Genomic DNA, 18,878 nt, shown 5'->3' on the forward strand with positions numbered 1-18,878 from the left:
AATATTAACTCTCTCGTGTTACATTATGGTGGAGATAATAGTTATAATAACGGTAATACTCACATTTCCCATTACATTTGAGAAGAATTTCCAACAGGTTTTTCTTTTCCGAATTTTTAACAGCACACCAACAATAAATATGAGTGTGGCTACTCCTAATCCTATTCCTAATCCTAATCCTAATCCCAATCCCAATCCTATATTCATTCCGAGATTGTTATTGGGTTGTGTCGATGTCAAAATTTCCGTATGGGTTCCTTCCAGTAATGAAGTATATCCACTCGTTTGGCGCCGCAAACTAGTAGTACCACCTAGGAGGTAAATTTAAATCAAAGGTAGTTATGTAACATCATCTTGAATCGCGCCAGACGGTATGTCTAAACATCATAACATACGGAATGTCATTAGCCAGAAAATGTTTCTCAAGCATATGAATCTGAATAAAACTTTTGGTATACCACAACGCACTTTTGCTAAAGCGGTTGCATTATGCTAGTATATGCGTTTATTGAATCAGATATGATTCATTCTGGGCTAACACTGTTTACAACTAGCCTAAAAATATAGTACGCCTGTTTTCTAAAGAGGAAAGAAATTCCGTAAAATTAAAAAAAAAACATGTCCACAAACGTTGGGTTCTGAAGATGATTTTATACCACATGAAATTCTTTTTTCACCCCTATCGTTCTTTCAGTGATTCAGGAATAGAGTTCTTTTCAATGCAAAATGCAGCCTTTACGTAAAGTCGATCATATAATATTTTACATCGAGGCTATTGTGGTAATGTTCCTAATGGACGAATATGAGTTCAGCACAAAAATAGGATATAACATGTAAGATTGAACGTACTCATAATTTGAAATGTAGGCAATTATATACCAAGCAAATGTAATTCGGTATTCGGCTTCTAATAAAGCATGGTGGTATTGTATATGTACATTGTCTCTGATATCAGGAAAGGCAGTTCCATGAGTCAAATGACTAGATATGACTTACGTGTCGATGGGCCCTTCAAGTATCTTGTATTACGAGCCGTTGAAGGCTGAGAGGTAGAACTACGTTGGATATCCTTACCTGGAATATGAAAGGACGCGTTACTTTTTTCGGGATTACATAAGTAAGAGTGTATGCGCCAATTATAGCTCTACAGTAGCTGAACAACAGTTCATTCGTGCTAAAAGCAGTCCGACTTGCATGCAGAGTAAGTCATCCCTTCTTGCGCGAAACGCTTGCACAGTCTGCAATCGGGACTATGCTAAAATGTGTCATGTCATGAACTAACTTTTGCGCCATTTCAATTGTCAGCAGTGTAAGTGTGCAACTGCACACAAATGTAATTAACCATGGTCTGCTTTCAATTGTCTATCATATCCAAATGTCGGGATAAAAAATTTCGAGGCTCAATTTTATTTTGTTTAGGTAAAATAAACTGGTTACGAGTATAATCTTGGTTGTTTCTAGGATATGTACATGTACGTGCAATGGGAGTAAAGTAAGCCTTGGTTTTGTCTCTGTTTGTCTCGCTCAGAGACAAACACTTTGTGAGGCCACACACACACACACACACACACACACACACACACACGCACACGCACACGCACACACACACATACACACACACGCACACACATATATATATATTCTGTGTTCGCGCTAACATTCGCCAAATTCGCAAACTCATATTCAATTTGACGAAAATATTAGATGCTTTGTTCGCCACAGTGGCGAACACAAATTCTCGATCGATCTTGTAAAATGATCGTTCACAATATATACTTCGCGGTAATTTTGGCAGTCACCATCATGAGGAGTTTTTAGCAGGGCGCAGCACCCTGGTGTCGACGGCCAGCAGCGCACTGTTTTTAATGTTTTGTGCCCAGCTTTAAATGTCGGACACCATCGTGCCTTGCCATGTGCGGAAACGTGTTTCCCCTCCACTGTCCACGATCACTTGAAATACATGTACACGTAACAAACGTGATGCTATACTTCCGACTTGTATTCTTCAACGACGCCACAAAAGTATAACAGACCCATATACCTTTTGATAAAATGGGGATGCTGTGTCCGATCATTAGTTTTTTGTTCAAATTTACTCTGAAAACACTTTTAGGTTAATATTTGGTCATCGCGAAGTTCGACCATGGCGACTTCATACACAATTCTAACATGGCGGGTACATGTAATGAAGTCACAAAATCTCGCGAGTTTTTGAAGTCGTCCATAGTAAAGTAAAGTACATGTAACAAGTCTCACATATCACGAGATTTCGGCCAGCTGCGACACGATGTAGGTACAGTATACGTGACGTCCCTGCGCAAACTTTTTAATGTTTTTTTTTAGAGTCTACTCTTCTCTGGGCATTTAGTTTGAAATAATTGTAGCTTTCCTGACAAAACTAATCATATGTATTGTTTGAAATAAGGCGTAAAAAAATGTGTGGTTCCGATTACATTCAATTTTAAAATTTGTAGATTTTTTATTTTATTTATATTTATTTTTTTCATTTGTGAGTATGTAATTTAGGTAGTTATGTTTTTCTGTTGTTTTCGTTTGGTCTCTGTGCTATGGGCTTCTTCTCATCTGATGTACAGTTGATGTCAGTTTCTGCATCCACTATTTCTTGCGAAACACAATTTTCATGATTTTCTTATTTTTTTCCTCAATTATGTAAAAGAAAGTTTAGGGTCGGTGTGAAAAACTAGGTGGGGTCGGGTAACCGGAATCAACCAACTTTTTTTATTTGACATAACAATTGAAATAATTTTAGCTTTCCTGACAAAACTAATCATATATATTGTTTGAAATAATTTGAAATAATTTTAGCTTTCCTGACAAAACTAACCACAATGTGTGGAGAACACTGATAGTGATCCGATCACATGTATCAATATCAAGGTATAAGTAGTTACCACAAACATATACATGTATGTACTGTTGTAAAAGCTTTATTTCCAGGGAGTTGTTGCGATAAACAAAACATTGAACATACCTTTGTTGTAGTAGTATTTATCAAAATTTTGAATGCTCATGGCAAAGAATGAATTTGTAAACTTGAATTATGAAATAATTATTGAACTAATTATTGGCTAATGGTTTTCAAAACCTACCGCTAACACAGTATATATATATATATATATATATATATATATATATATATATATATATATATGTATATATATATATATATATATATATATATATATATATATATATATATATATATATATATATATATATATATATATATATATATATATATATATATATATATATATATATATATACAAAATACACAAGTTATGGTACGGAGCCGTTACTCGGAGTTTCACGCTTGAATGCGATCTTCGTCCGAAGATCGCATTCAAGCGTGAAACTCTGAGTAACGGCTCCGTACCATAACTTGTGTATTTTGTGTAATACAGCTCTACTTCACAGTATTGATATCTTTTCCTTCAGTTTGACTTACCTCTTACATTTGATTAGTATATATATATATATATATATATATATATATATATATATATATATATATATATATATATATATATATATATATATATATATATATATATGAGGTGACACTAAAACTATGTCTAGAAGTGGAATGGCCAACATTTTTGATATGCCAAAGATAACCGTTAGGCTAAATAAAAGAATATTGTTTCCAAAAAGGAGACCGACCCCAGTTTACAACTTTCTTTTGTGTGGCCACCACGTCTAATTACCGAAAATATGGCAATAACCTATTAAGACTAAAAGCTAAATCGGAATTAATTCCAGGACAGATACGGTTTGGTATTGCAAATGTATGTACCAAGTTATTTTGAATTTGAAGCTTGCATTCTTGAGATATAGCCTAATTACAGAAAACAATTAATTACGTAAATTGCTCATTAATATTCACAAGATGTTTAACAACACCTAATCAAGTCTTGCTATTACCCTATGAAACACGTGTGTCGAATTTCGTTTGAGCCAGCCGTTTCGGAGAAAACGATGACTCAGACAGACACATGGACACTCAGGCTTTTTTCCCCATAAAGTATCTCCTTCCTTACGGAAGGAAAAAATGTGAAAAGTTGAGCTAAAGTACACAGTCTATCCCTTTATTTGTAAGTGTATAATGAAATTGACTCATTAAAATGACAACAACATCATCTGGTTGTTTACGATATCTGTAAGCACTATGCTATCATCATTGTATGTTACGAATACGACATTTAAGGCTTGCATTCTTAAAAGAAAAATCCTGTCAGACTCATTTCTTCCTTCTGTTGATTATTGTTATCAATTTACATTTGATTTTGGGTAATAAAGTAGCATTTTGATACTTTTCTTGACTATGAAAATGTGCAAAATACTCATCTCAACTCGACATGTTTTAAGTCATTTCAGAACACATACAGGGGTGGTTGACAAACAAACAGACAGATAGACAGACAGACAGACAGACAGACAGACATAACAACTTTACAGTAAATTGTAATTGTTACCTGTTATGTTAAGTAATAGTGTTGTCGTTATGTGTATACCATCCGTAGAGATAGTATAGCACTGGTAAAGCGCTGAATCCGACACTTTTACATTTCTGATGAGCAATTTTAACTTGTCTAGCATTTCATATTTTTTTGAAGTATTCTTAGCTACGGTGTCAATAAGGAAAATGTCCCCATCTGTTGTTCGTTTTCTCCATTCAATATACCGTATATTGTTAGTGTTACTGGAAGTCCCAGGAATATTGCAGGTGAGAACCATATCATTTTCAGCTTCACCAAATAATACATTGATGGGGTATACATAACCTGAATATAAAACACAATATAAACGAAAGACCATATTTGAACAAAAGGGTAAAACTATAGATCTTTGGTCTTACATATATCTGAAGTTTAAGTTTGCTCTCTTAAGATATAGCCTAATTCATTAAGCATGCACATTACACATTAAAACTAAAAACTATACCAAAAGGTTTTATAGGCTATATGTGCTTTGCCATAATTGATGTATGTGCTAAATTACATTGACTTTGAAGTGTGCGTTCTTAAGATATAACACACACATTGGCTATTGCAAAAAAACCTCACAAGGTAGAAAAAAACTACTCACATAGTAAAAAAAACTACTCACACGATATATAAACTACTCCCATGTTTAATAAAAAATACTCACATGGTAAAAAAAACTACTCTCATGGTAAAAAAACTACTCCCATGAAATAAAAACTACTCACATGTTAAAAAAAAACTACTCACATGGTAAACAAACTGCTCACATGGTTTTAAAAAAACTACTCACATGGTAAAAACAAATACTCCCATGAAATAACCAGATTTAAACTGAATGCCTTCCGTAAGGGTATACTCTTTCAATTTCATGATTTTTGCAAGAAATTTAGCTCTATATCTGTGACTCGTCAAGTCCCAATGAAAGTTAGTTGTCAAACATATTGTTCAAATGCCCGCCTCGCCTCCTATTCTCAGCAGAGGAAAGCTTGCATCCTCGACTTCACTTGGTTTTCGTGATCCCCTACATACCTGGGATATGGCATGTGCGTGTTGAACTTCCTTCTGTGGCAGGACAGAAGTTCTGTCCCGCCACAAGTTTACACATTCCTTTAATCACTATGGGAAAATTGTCAAGATTTTGTTAAGTGGCGCGCCCTCATGATCACTGTACACTAATTATATGAAGGTCAATGTATAGGACACCATTATTGATACATTGTTGCGAAATTTTCTTCATAGGCTAGGCGAGGCTAGGTCTATTTTCCATATTTTGACCACACACACATTTGGGTATAAATTATAGATTATTACACTTGATAAATATGTGAGTGTATTTATATCCTGAGATACAGAGCTAGATAAATGATTATGTACAATCCTTGCAACAAACAGCGATAGTTTGTTATCAAGAGAAATTGGAAAAGAACATGGTAAAAAGATGGTTCAAGGTCAATATAATACTTTCTAAACTTCTAATCAAAAATCTAAATAGACACGATTTCTCTTTATCCATCTGTGCATTAGTGTGTGAAATTTGAAAATGACAAGTCCATATTTGACGAAATTGAAACGATGATAAATATTTCACCTGTTTGTGAACTCCAAGCTCATTGTAAACCTATTTTAAGGCCAAGAAAAAAATTGTTTTCTGGTGAGTTTGAATCACTTAAATACCCTGACTTCTTTTTTCTCGCTCGTGTTTGTCCAGCCAATGCAGAGTGCAGATCCAAGGGAAACACAAAATAAGGTTGGCATGAAACCCCTGAAAACAGAGTCTTTCTCAGTGTAGAGCACACGTATAAAGTTGGCGTCAGATTCAGTTTCAGGTAGCATCATATTGAACGTCAGAAAGCCTCAGATCCAAATACACCCAACAGCAGTGAAGTATAATCCTTTCCTGTAGTCTAAACGGTATTATTTCAGGTTTGAATCTGTCAGGTGTCTTTGGATCTGAGGCCATCTTACGCTCAATATAATGCTCATAAGATAATGCTACCTGAATCTGAATCTGAATCTGATGCCAACTTTTTACTCATTCAATCGAATTTGAGTAATTAAATTGGTCATTAATATTCATCGGATTATTACTAAAACCTAATCAGTTCTGGCCATTACCCTACAGAACATGTCTATGAAATTTCGTTGAATTGACGCAGCCATTTTTTTCAGAAATGGTGACACACACACACACACACACACACACACACACACACACACACATGCACGCACGCACAGACACACATACTTCATCACTATATTAAAACCTTCCTTACGGAAGGTAAAATCTACTCCCATGGTAAAAAAAAACTACTCACATGGTAAAAAAAACTACTCACATGGTATAAAAAACTACACCCTCGAAATACAAACTACTCACATGGTAAAAAAAACTACTCACATGGTGAAAAAATACATTGCTGATGATTGTAATAGACATCAGTAAAAAAGTAAATCTACACGTCTTACTATTCATCCTTTACCGACGTTTACCCACACTACCTGACTATCATCTGTGGTAACAGGACAACTGCTCTCCAGAGAACTACCCCCCGGACAATTGCCCCCAAAGGACAACTGCCCCCCCCCCCCCCCGACAATAGCCCCCCGGAGGACAATTGCCCCCCCCCCCCCCGACTATATATTTTTTGTTTGTGTTTTCTATCATGACCAATACATGTACTTACCAACATTGATAAATACAAAAGCAAACTGAACATATTGTTTCAAGTTCTTGACGGATAACATCTTTCCGTTGACAACAATGGCAAGATCATCGACCATCGAAATGTCCCTGTTTCGGAAAAGGAAAAAATAATGTAAGCACTTTTCTTTAAAGTGTATGCAGTTATCTAGACATCTGTGATGGTGTATCACATGCTCTTAGCTTTAATTAATTAATTCCTAACAACATTCTGTATTGTGGTCTGTGCTTACATATTTCCCTCCCGTGAGGGTAGCTTATATAATGACTTAGTCTGTGTGTGTGTGTGTGTGTCTGTCTTATTGTCTGTCTTTCTGACTGTGGACACTAGTATCTCAAAAACTACAATATCGATTCTAAAGAAAGTTGCTACACCCCTTCTACATGCTTATCATAAAAAACTTATGTATTGGTAAAAACCCAATGAAAATTAACCAGTCGTTTGCATATTTGATGGTTTTTAATTCATTAGGTCATATCTTTCAAATGTCCTATAACGATGTAGCTTACATAACTCCAAAATAACCGTGCATTTTACATTAAGCTAATTTCCAAACATTTTGTACACGTATCTACCATAACAAAGCACATGTGTCTTATAAAGTCAGTTGGCACTGTTTTAGTTCTTTCCTTCCATAAGAAGGAGATACATTAGGGGTTGAAGTCTGTGTGTGTCTGTGAGTGTCTGTATCACCATTTTCGAAAAAACGGCTGCATCAATTTCAACAAAATTTGGTAGACATGTTCTGTAGAGCAATGGCAAGAACTGATTAGGTTTTGGTAAACATCCCACTAATGTTAATGAGCAATTTACATAATCAATGGTTTTCGGTAATGTACATCGCCCATCACACATGTCGCATACATGTGTGCCAAGGAAATTAAAGGCTGCCCTAAGTGGTCATTAGCTGGTTAGTCATGCAAATGTCAGTCAAGGTTATCAGCGCATCACACGGCATTCATGCCAACTTTGTCAGTGATATTCAAAGAATGGGGTAAAAGTAATCCTACTGCTTTGGATGTTTTGATGATGACTTTTATATTAACTGAAATGTTAGATGGAGACTATTACATTGTTAGAATGATAAAAATAACAGGTCATTTTTGCGAGGAACTGCACCATTTGTTTAACCGTAAATTGTGTACATTTCCTAACTGTAGCTATGCAGACAAATTACATGAGATAGTATCAGGATGACTGAATAAGTTCTATCTATACTCGACCTGAAATATTTTGCTGTCATTTTATATGGTTTGTTTTATCCTTGTCAAGCATTGTGAAAAAAATGAAATCGACCTACTTACCCAATGTGATGGGTTAGGTTACCCGTTGACAAGCATTTTTTATTTTTTCTGACCTTACATGTGATATTCAATTGCGTATGCTAAAATATATATTATGTAAATTATATGCAAATTTATGTAAATTACCACTTTTCTAAATGTTAAATGCGTGATTGCACCAAGTCAAAGTTCTGCCACCCTTGGCAATTTGGTCAGGCTACGGCCCTGATACATACATACATACATACATACATACATACATACATACATACATACATTCAAAAAGTTGCACACACACATACACAATTTAGTTTAATTACAAATTGGTTGGATGTCAAATTCTTACAACTTTGATATAATTGTTTCAACTTTTATTGAAATAAACAAAGAGTAACAATCCAAGATACTTTGTTTCAAGCCATTATCCAGAGGAGGCTGGAAGGGGTGCAGAGCATGATGGGTAAAAATAACTGCGAAAGCTCATTACGCAGTGAGCCTCCATTGTGTACAATGTACACTTGAACGTACGTTTACAATGGTGGCTGGCTCAGTGGTCACCAGGCGTACGCGTAGTTTGGGGCATCAACTCGCCGTAACTTTCACAATAATTCATCATATTGGATACTATAAAAGCGAACATTTCGACTGATATTTCTCCCTCCGTGCTGGTAGAATCGATTTTGGTATTATTGATAGGAATACTGTGATTTTTCGTGAAGAATACTTGACCCCGCCGAGGTCGTAAATTTCGGTCGGGTTTTTCGCCCGTTTGTAGTTTCGCCCAAAATTTACAAAATTTTGCAAAAGAGATGGATTCTTGTGTACTTTTAAATGGCTATAGTTAGAAATAGACAAGGTCTACTCAAGATTTGCGGTAGAAAGTGGGTGATCCGCCCCGGAATCGAAGGTGACCTCCATTGACAAGTGACAATGCAAACAGGCGAGTTTCTCACAACTTGCTCAACTACTACTGTAATTTAAATCACCGTGCACACCCAATTTCATCATTGACCCTACACGAAAGGGTATATGATTTCGCACTTGTTTGAGATATTTCCAAGTAACATGTAACTTGCAAATTCGATATTACCCTGCAACTGTGTGTAATAGTGACACCAGAATGAAGGCAACTCGGGTAAGCAGGTCGTATTTTTGAGTGCAGTGTCCCAAGTACAGCTCCTCAACTTTATTTAGTCTAGCTGACTAAAACGTTAGATGTCTACCTTCCAAAATACAAACATTTGCTCAAAAAAAAAATAAAAATAAATAAATAAATAAATAAATAAATAAATAAATAAATACAACTACAACAAGACTTCGGCCTTTGTATTATAAAGTTATATATTGCCATACATTGTGCGAGTCTCTCAGTTTCGCATATTTTAGTCCGACATGGTTTTGCTCGTCTGGCAACATACATGTAGCAAAATGTGCCCAGGCTACGCAAATTGTGGTAACGTATGATGAGTATTTTTGATCATATAAGCATTGCGAAATATTATATAACTAGCAAGGTAGATGTAATATATGTAATTTTGAGCTGAAATGGCGAGATTTGATATTTTGAGTGACTGGCATGAAAGCCATGTGAAGAGGAAAATATTCACTGCGTGGATCCGTAATACGATCCGTAATACATGACGTTGTTGTACATCAATTTTTTTAACAATTAGTTTGTAAGATGTAATCTAAATTATTTCTTTAGCTATCATCAGGGGGTAGGAAAGGGGTTTACGTTAAATTACATTCAGGTCTTTTTCTCACAAGCAAGACACATTTATAGAAGGCAACACAGACATGGTTTAATACGAGACAAAATGTAACATGAGGAACAGAAGAAAGTCCAGATTTGGCACAGCAAATCGACTAGCGATAGCGACGAATCTGAAAATAAACAGAAAAATGTCTTGATAAGAGTGAAAAGGACAAAATTTTAAGGATACAAGAGGAAATGCTGACAATTGGATTAGTGTTACGTGTAACGATCAATGCACGACACGAGAGTGTCAATAAACACTTCCGGCCAGCAAGTGTAGGACAGCCGTCAATGGCCAAGCCACTTTGCGTGCGTGTTATATGTGTTACGGATGACAGAATACAACTTTTTGATATTCGCTAAGTTTTGATGTTTTGCGAGGTCACCGTGAACTCTCAGCTGTCATGAATTAACACTTAGAACAAATGTTTGCATTTCGCGAATAGTATTCTTCTGTAAGATGACAACATTAAGTTATTATATGATCGTTGATGTCACATAATGACTAATTACAGACAGTTGGAAGAACAATGACGTGATCACATATATTGCTTGGCTAGTTTTCATATTTGTCAATATCATTTGCATTGAATTAAGGCGACGGCAATACTTCCGTTTTAGTCATTTATGGTGCTGATTACTTTATCACCCAATCATTTGAGTATTGTATATTTTATGTTTATAAGAATTTGATGGAATAATAAAATGATGGATTCAGTCTTTGGAAGAGACGGTCCGAGGTCAGGAGCTTCGATCTGCTCCGTGGCCACTTCCAAATGATCCAGGTTAACCATGAACATTGTGTGTAGTCTGAGCTAATTCCCTAAAAGTCCAAGTCGATCCCGTGTACAGAGTGGAGAGAGTACAGAGTGGAGAGTGGAGAGAGAGTAACATTGAAGGGGGTTACCTAAACAGAGAGGCACGGTTTTCCCCTTCTATTTGTTATATATGCACGCACAATGGGTCGCCATCTTGAAAACATCGAAATTCAACAAAAAGTAGTGACAATTTACGCACATTATAAAGTGGGGTATTGGGAAGATCCCTGCAGAACCATGAAATTCATGACGGTAATTAATAGAAAAGTGACAAAAGCATACATAGAAACATAATTTTGTGGTAAAACGACCGAGGTGAAAACCCCGGAAATGTAGATATCGATAACATTGACTTGTCGAGTACCAAAGTTTGTGTTCGTTTTAGATACACTAAACATACTGAAAACACGATTTCCATGTTGCATGACACTTATAATGGTCATTTTAAAAAATAGTGATCGTCTGAACGAAAGACTAATGACGCAAATGGGAATAAAACGGATAAAAGAATGAGGTACTCACCGAGGTCATCAGCGTATGCTCTATCGCGAAACGGTCACATGGGTGTCACGTGAGACCCTTCCAGCCTCCTCTGCCATTATCTCAATATCTAACACTATTCCTACATTCATTATTACCCTTACAAACCAACACTTACATCCTTACTGATACAAAAGACATTCAAACACATTACAGTCATCAACTTTACCAACAAACACTAATAACAAGTAATATCAGAGTTAATACACTTGTGCAACACTCACTCATATACTCAACCCTTCAAACAAACACTAACATACTCCAGAAGGAGAAATCCCACTGATGGGAATTAGTTGAGTCTATTGTGAGCAATAGAATCATCTGGTCAGATTCGATCAACTGGCAAAAAAACGGCTAAGGCAGAAAATCCAAGGCAAAAACCAAAGGCAAACAAGATATATTGTCAAAAGTCTAAACAAAGAACAACACTATAGCACAAAGAATATCAAACAACCACAACAGACAACAAAAAATGAAATAATGACAACACACAAACATATTTACATCACGATCTTTATAGCAATGGGCAATAAAGCATTTCCCGTCTCGCGCCAGATCTTGCAAGATATGCAAATAACCTAGCATGTTGTTGGCCATGTTGTTCACATGAAAGTCAATGCATTAGTCTGAAAAAAATACTACCGTTTGTGACCATCTACACTCGTAAGTCATCATGGAAGACATTGAAAAAATTGAAAGTACACGAACTAAAGAGCATGTTACGAAAATATGGCTTGTCAACAAGTTAAAAGAAAAATACGTCAGTGTCACACTGTCATTATATTTCCGAACTGACTGTCATTTCTGGGAATACATTGTCAGTGCCAAACTTATGCAGCATACTAGATGGCTATAATATTTCAATCTTAAGAAATTGTAATTAATGACAAGCAAAATCGAGTAGTTTTGATTATTAGTATACATGTACATGGTGGAAACATTTCCCGTCGCCAATATTCAATATAAGTATATTAGAATATAATGCACATGAAGTGTGGCGTAGTACTACACATCCACCGGCCGTAAGCCCTTATGAACGTACCATTGACATTTACACTGTTGACAAATATGGACGAAAGCTAAAAGTCTTACACATTTTAGAGTGCTAATGTTCCGTTTTGGTCCTAGAGTTCAGAATTGAAAAGTTCTAAATTATCGCCACAGGTCGGGAAATCATAGTCAGTTCCTGACAATCGTTATCTTCATACAATATACCTACCAGTCTACCAGGAACTAGACTAGTACTGTATGAAGATAACTTAGAGTAAAATCGGAATACGGTCGTCAGGAACTAGAATAGGGAATCACCGGCGATGCGTGAAACACGTGTATGTGTCAGCCATGTTTATACTTTAATTCGATGAACATGTTGTAGAACTCATAGTCCAAATTCGTAAAATAAAACGACATAGTATCTCTAAATTTTAATTTTAAATACACATGTATAGCTCAGTTATAAATTTATATGATAAAATCAAAGACAGCGAAAAAAAATTCTCTACCGTTTTCAAAGTTTTTAGCGGACCCTGACGAATTTAGCTGACGAATTACAGACTAAAAATTACATCATTGCCAACTATTAACGGCACGTTACAGTAAAGTGATCCCGTATACTTTGTTGTATTGGTTTTTAGACGACGCTACGTGACGTATAAAAAATCTATGGAAAAGTTATGACATTGTATCAAATTTTAGACGTTGTTTAAAAATAGGAATATAATATACTCGACCTGACATGCAAGTTTTCAACCATAGGGCCTGCGATCCTCGAGTGGTTCCAACTGTAATATTTATGAATTTCACATACGCACATCATTGTTACAACCATACTTTAAAAGTTTGCTTCCCTTGATCTATCATACCATGGAAGTATACTTCCATGATCATACATACTGCACTGTACATACGATGACGTCGAGAACAATGGTGTTGCTAAGCGGTTGACACTTCAGCTTGACCACCCGAATGTGGTTGCTATGCACGAGAGACGGATAATGGTCTATTAACAGTCAATGAGGAAAAATAAGTAATTGCACATGTTCTGTTGTATTCCATCAAATCTCTGTAAGAACGAGAATATCAAAACTTTGCCCTTACGGACGGCATTCAGAAATAATTTACATAAATAATCTTTCAGAAAATAATTTATTAAAAAACTTGAACCTGAAAAGTATCTGACGTGTATTTCAGTTTTTGCCTTTAAACAGGCTCTGGCTCGATTTCGATGCCCAAGTCACAAACTACCCAAATGCACTAAAAACCAGCGGCTACATCGCATACACCAGCACCCCACCACAGAAAAACAAGAAAAATAGAAATAGAAACACCATCTGGTTCAACCCACCATATAGCAAAAAGCGTAGCCACCAATGTAGGCAAACGATTCCTCAACCTAATCGCAAAACACTTCCCAGCAGACTCCAAGTTACACAAAATATTCAACAGAAACAATGTCAAAGTCAGTTATAGCTGCATGCCAAACATGGCTACCATAATCAAAGCGCACAACGCCACCATCTCCAACAGCAAAACTAAACCCATTCAAAAACCATGTAATTGCAGACAGAAGGACACCTGCCCTTTGAACGGCGAATGCCAAACGGAAAACATTATATACCAAGCCACCGTCCATGGAAAAAAAACTTTAAAGTATATCGGCCTAACAGAGAACAACTTCAAACAGAGATACGCCAACCACAAACAGTCATTCAAACATGAAAAACAGGAAAGCAGCACACAACTATGAAAACATATTTGGAAACTGAAAAGAAACAACGAGCCCTTTTCCGTATCCTGGTCCATTAGCATGACAGCCCGAGCATACACCAATAAAACAAAACGATGCAACCTGTGTTTAACCGAAAAACTAACCATTATTAAAGCAGACAAAAACTCCACACTAAACAAAAGAACTGAGTTGATATCCAAATGCTGACACGAGAATAAGTTGTATTTGTCCAACTTCAATAGAGCATCTATCACCTAAACTAAACCCGTTAACTAACAGAACATCAAAGGCCGACATGTAACAACCCGCCAACACCTACTTGTCCGCACCCAATACCTCACACAATAACAACCAATACCTTCACACACACAGCACCAACCCACCAACACATAGACAATAGTGATGATATTTCTATCGTCTGCACTCTATATATACAGCACACCCAGAGAGTAGAAACCAGTTGTCTGATGATCGCACTATGTGTGAAACTCCGAGTTACAACCAAGAAAGAGTTCCAGAACCACCAAAACTATTGCGCTTTGCCACTGCGGTATAGAGCACTGTCTTAGCAGATTGATACTCACCGATATATATATATATATATATATATATATATATATATATATATATATATATATATATATATATATATATATATATATATATATATATATATATATATATATATATATATAGTTTTGGTAGTACTGGAACTCTTTCTTGGGTGTAACTCGGAGTTTCACGCATATTGCGATCATCAGACACTCTGATCGCAATATGCGTGAAACTCCGAGTTACACCCAAGAAAGAGTTCCAGTACTACCAAAACTATTACGCTCTGCCACTGCGGTATAGAGCACTGTCTTAGCAGATTGATACTCACCGAGTTATATATATATATATATATATATATATATATATATATATATATATATATATATATATATATATATATATATATTTGTGTGTGTGTGTGTGTGTGTTTGTATGTGTGTGTGTGTGTGTGAGTGTGTGTGTGACCCAGGTTCTTGGAACCTTGTGGTAGTGACAGTGTTGTTAATTTATATTTATGTTGTAAGCTTTATACCTTTGTACAAATAAGACAAAAGTAATTCACTTCATGTGTGAGAGGGCGATGTTCTACTTGATCTCTTGACCTTTCGCTTTCCCATCATGTTGTAGGTAAGTGGTTCCATGTCTTCAGAAAAACTATTTAAATGGTGTAGTAATCCAAAGCATCCAAACTCTTGATGTGTATGCCAAACGGAAGATGACACATTTTATTTATATCCTAGTGAAGTTTGGAAAGTTTGCCTGTATTTAGCATTGCGTCATGATAGATGTATTTCAAGTTTTGATGAGCTTGTAACTTTTTATTTTAGTATTTTATTGTAAAGTTCTTATTCTCTTGACCTTTCACCTTCCCATCATGTTGTAGATGGTGATGAAGAATTAAACCAGCAAAGTGTCGATCACAATTCAAGCGAACAGTCTCGTGTTGTTGTTATGTGAGAGCCTTAGTTTAGTGTGTGCAGTGATAACACGAGGCGCAAACTGGTTGAGCGGTTGGGACCACAAAGCGTCTCCAGGCCCCGGATTGGCAACCGACCGCAATATAGAGAGAGAGAGAGAGAGAGAGAGAGAGAGAGAGAGAGAGAGAGAGAGAGAGAGAGAGAGAGAGAGAGAGAGAGAGAGAGAGAGAGAGAGAGAGAGAGAGAGAGAGAGAGAAATAGTTGTATTTCACAACCAAGGTAATTTTTCATACCAGAGAACGTTGACGTTTCGACTACCATCGGCAGCCATCTTCAAAACTGTTTGCCTCGTAGTGGTATTGGCGAAAGTAGACCAGTCCACACGGTACTCAGGTTGTAAGCCCCCTCATCCCTGTTCATGGTGGATCCCCTCTTCTTAATGCAAATTGCCTCTCTAATCCATCTTTGGTATCTGTCCGTTTCTTTGTCCACGACCTTTGCCCCTCCCAGTCTGTCCTGGTGGTAACTCCTTTTTTTCTGTATGTCTTTCTTCACTTTATTTATGGTGCATTTAGGGTACCCACACTTTTCCAAAGCCTTCATTATATGTTGTTCTTCTGCTGTTTTGTCTGCTTCTTCGGTCACGATGTTATTCATTCTATCAAGCAGAGTACGCATCACTCCTAATTTGTGATACAGGAGATGATGCGACCTGAAGTTTAAATATTGGTCTGTATGGGTCTTTTTTCTGTATACACATAGCTTGACTGTGCCATCACTCTTCTTAGTGATTAGGATATCCAAGAAAGGAATTTTGTTGTCTTCTTCAGGTTCATACGTAAACTTAATGTTGTTTGTTTTGTCTATTGTGTTGAGGTGTGATGTTAAGTTGTCTACCTGGCCATCTTTGATGATTTCCAATATGTCGTCAATGTACCTTTTCCAGAGCGATGGTTTACATTCTATTGGTGTCGTTGCTATGGCTTCCCCTTCTAACCACTCCATGAATATGTTAGCTAAGATTGGTGAAACAGGACTCCCCATGGGGTACCAAAATTTTGTTGGTAAATATCTCCTCTGAAGCTGAAGTATGTTGTCGTAGCTGTGAAGGTGAGGAGTTCCATGATGTCATCTATGGAGAGATTTGTCCGTTTTCTTAGTGTGGCATCCTTTTCTAATCTCGCTTTGACTATTTGGAGTGTCTCAGGGATAGGTGTATTAGTAAACAGTGACACCACATCATGGCTGCTGAATATGTCCCCATCTTTTATATGTACTGTGGCCAGTTCGGCTGCCAACTCCTTTGAGTTTTTCGCATGGCATGGTGTATTGCCAAACAGTGGGTTCAACAGGTCTGCTAGATCTCTAGCCTATAGAACCTGTGTAATCCACAAAAGGTCTAAGAGGGATGCCCGACTTGTGTATTTTTGGAGTCCAATATAACCTGGGAACATTTTCTGCTGTAGGATACAAGTATTTGTACTGTGTATCGGTGATTTTCTTCTGATCTTTCAATCTACTTATGGACTGGTCAGTTTCTTCAGCTGGGGGGGGGGGGGTGGTGGATTCTTAAATTGGGCCGACAAAAAGTCACTGACCCCCCCCCCCCCCATCTGTAAAACCAAAAACAGGCTGACCCCCCTATCACTTAATTCTAAAACGTGATGACCCCCCCCCCCCCATATATATATAATGTTCACATGACAGGTATTTTTTGATCGTGACTCAGTGTGGACAGCTTGACTGTCTTGCATCTACTTTATAAGATCCTGGGTTAGCACTATCATAGTGAATACATATTGCCTGGCCATGAGGGCTATAGCACCCGTTTATTACACCCGAGGGACTGCGAGTTACCAGAATCACATGCTATTTCCCGAGGCCAAAGGCCAGAGGCCAAAGGCCGAATCACATGCTATTTCCCGAGGCCAAAGACCGAGGGAAATAGCATGTGATTCTGGTAACTCACAGTCACGAGGGGGTAATGAACGGGTGCTATAGCCCAAATATAGGCCAGGCAATATGTGTTTTATAATATACCTCATGCTGTGAACTCATGCGGTGGCAGACGACATTGTCAGAAGCTGCCATTTTGACCTGCTGTGAACGCGCTGTGGTCACGTGACCATGTAAAATATGATGGAACTATTTCCAAAGGGAAATAGTCATTCTATTTTCCTATCACGTGACTGATTCTAGCGAATCATGGCACAGCATTATCACTAGGTATATTATAATTATAATTATTGACTACACAGGGTAAATACATTCCAAAAGGAGTTTAATAGCATCTTGACAGTGAAAGGTATGGGAAAGCTTGAGCAGGGAATATGTATATCTCTTATGGGGGTCCTAGGGGGTCCTAGAAGCCCTTGAGGTTTTTTACTCGGAAAAGTCAACTTTTAGACTATTCAGGCCCTTTCAGACAATAATTTCCAAGCTTTACAAGACAGCACCAAAATGCAAAAAGAAAAAATATTTGTGAAATATTAGTTTTGATAGCATCTTGTGACAGTAAGAGGTAGGGGGAAGAGCTTGAGACTAGGATGTGTACACCTCATGTAGTGGGGGGGGGGGTCCTAGGGGGTCCAGACTCTTTCAGACAATAATTTCCAAGCTTTACAAGACAGCAACAACATGTAAAAAAACAACTACAAAGGGTTGAAATATTTTTGAAATATACTTTGACAGTAAGAGGGGAAGAGTTTGAGACTGGGATGTGTACACCTCATGTAGTGGGGGGGGGGGGGATTCCTAGGGTTTTTCCCCCTAGAAGTCCAGGAGGTTTTTTACTCTTCTTAAAGCCAATTTTTAGGCTATTCAGACCCTTTCAAGCAATAACTCAATCTATGCTTTACAAGACAGCACCATCAAGTTTCAGAAACTTTTCTTTATAACTTACATAGGGTTGAAATATGCTCTTAAACTGTTAAATAGCATCAGTATACACATGTAGTAAAGGTCAGCACATCTACTGGTAGTATCATTGGGAGGGGAGATTTGGAGTTTAAGACAATTTTAGACTACCTTGGCAAACATTTCACATCTTTAAAAGACTATCATCTCAAATT

The sequence above is a fragment of the Glandiceps talaboti genome, chromosome 10, assembly GCF_964340395.1.
Source record: "Glandiceps talaboti chromosome 10, keGlaTala1.1, whole genome shotgun sequence".
Taxonomy (NCBI): Eukaryota; Metazoa; Hemichordata; class Enteropneusta; family Spengelidae; genus Glandiceps; species Glandiceps talaboti.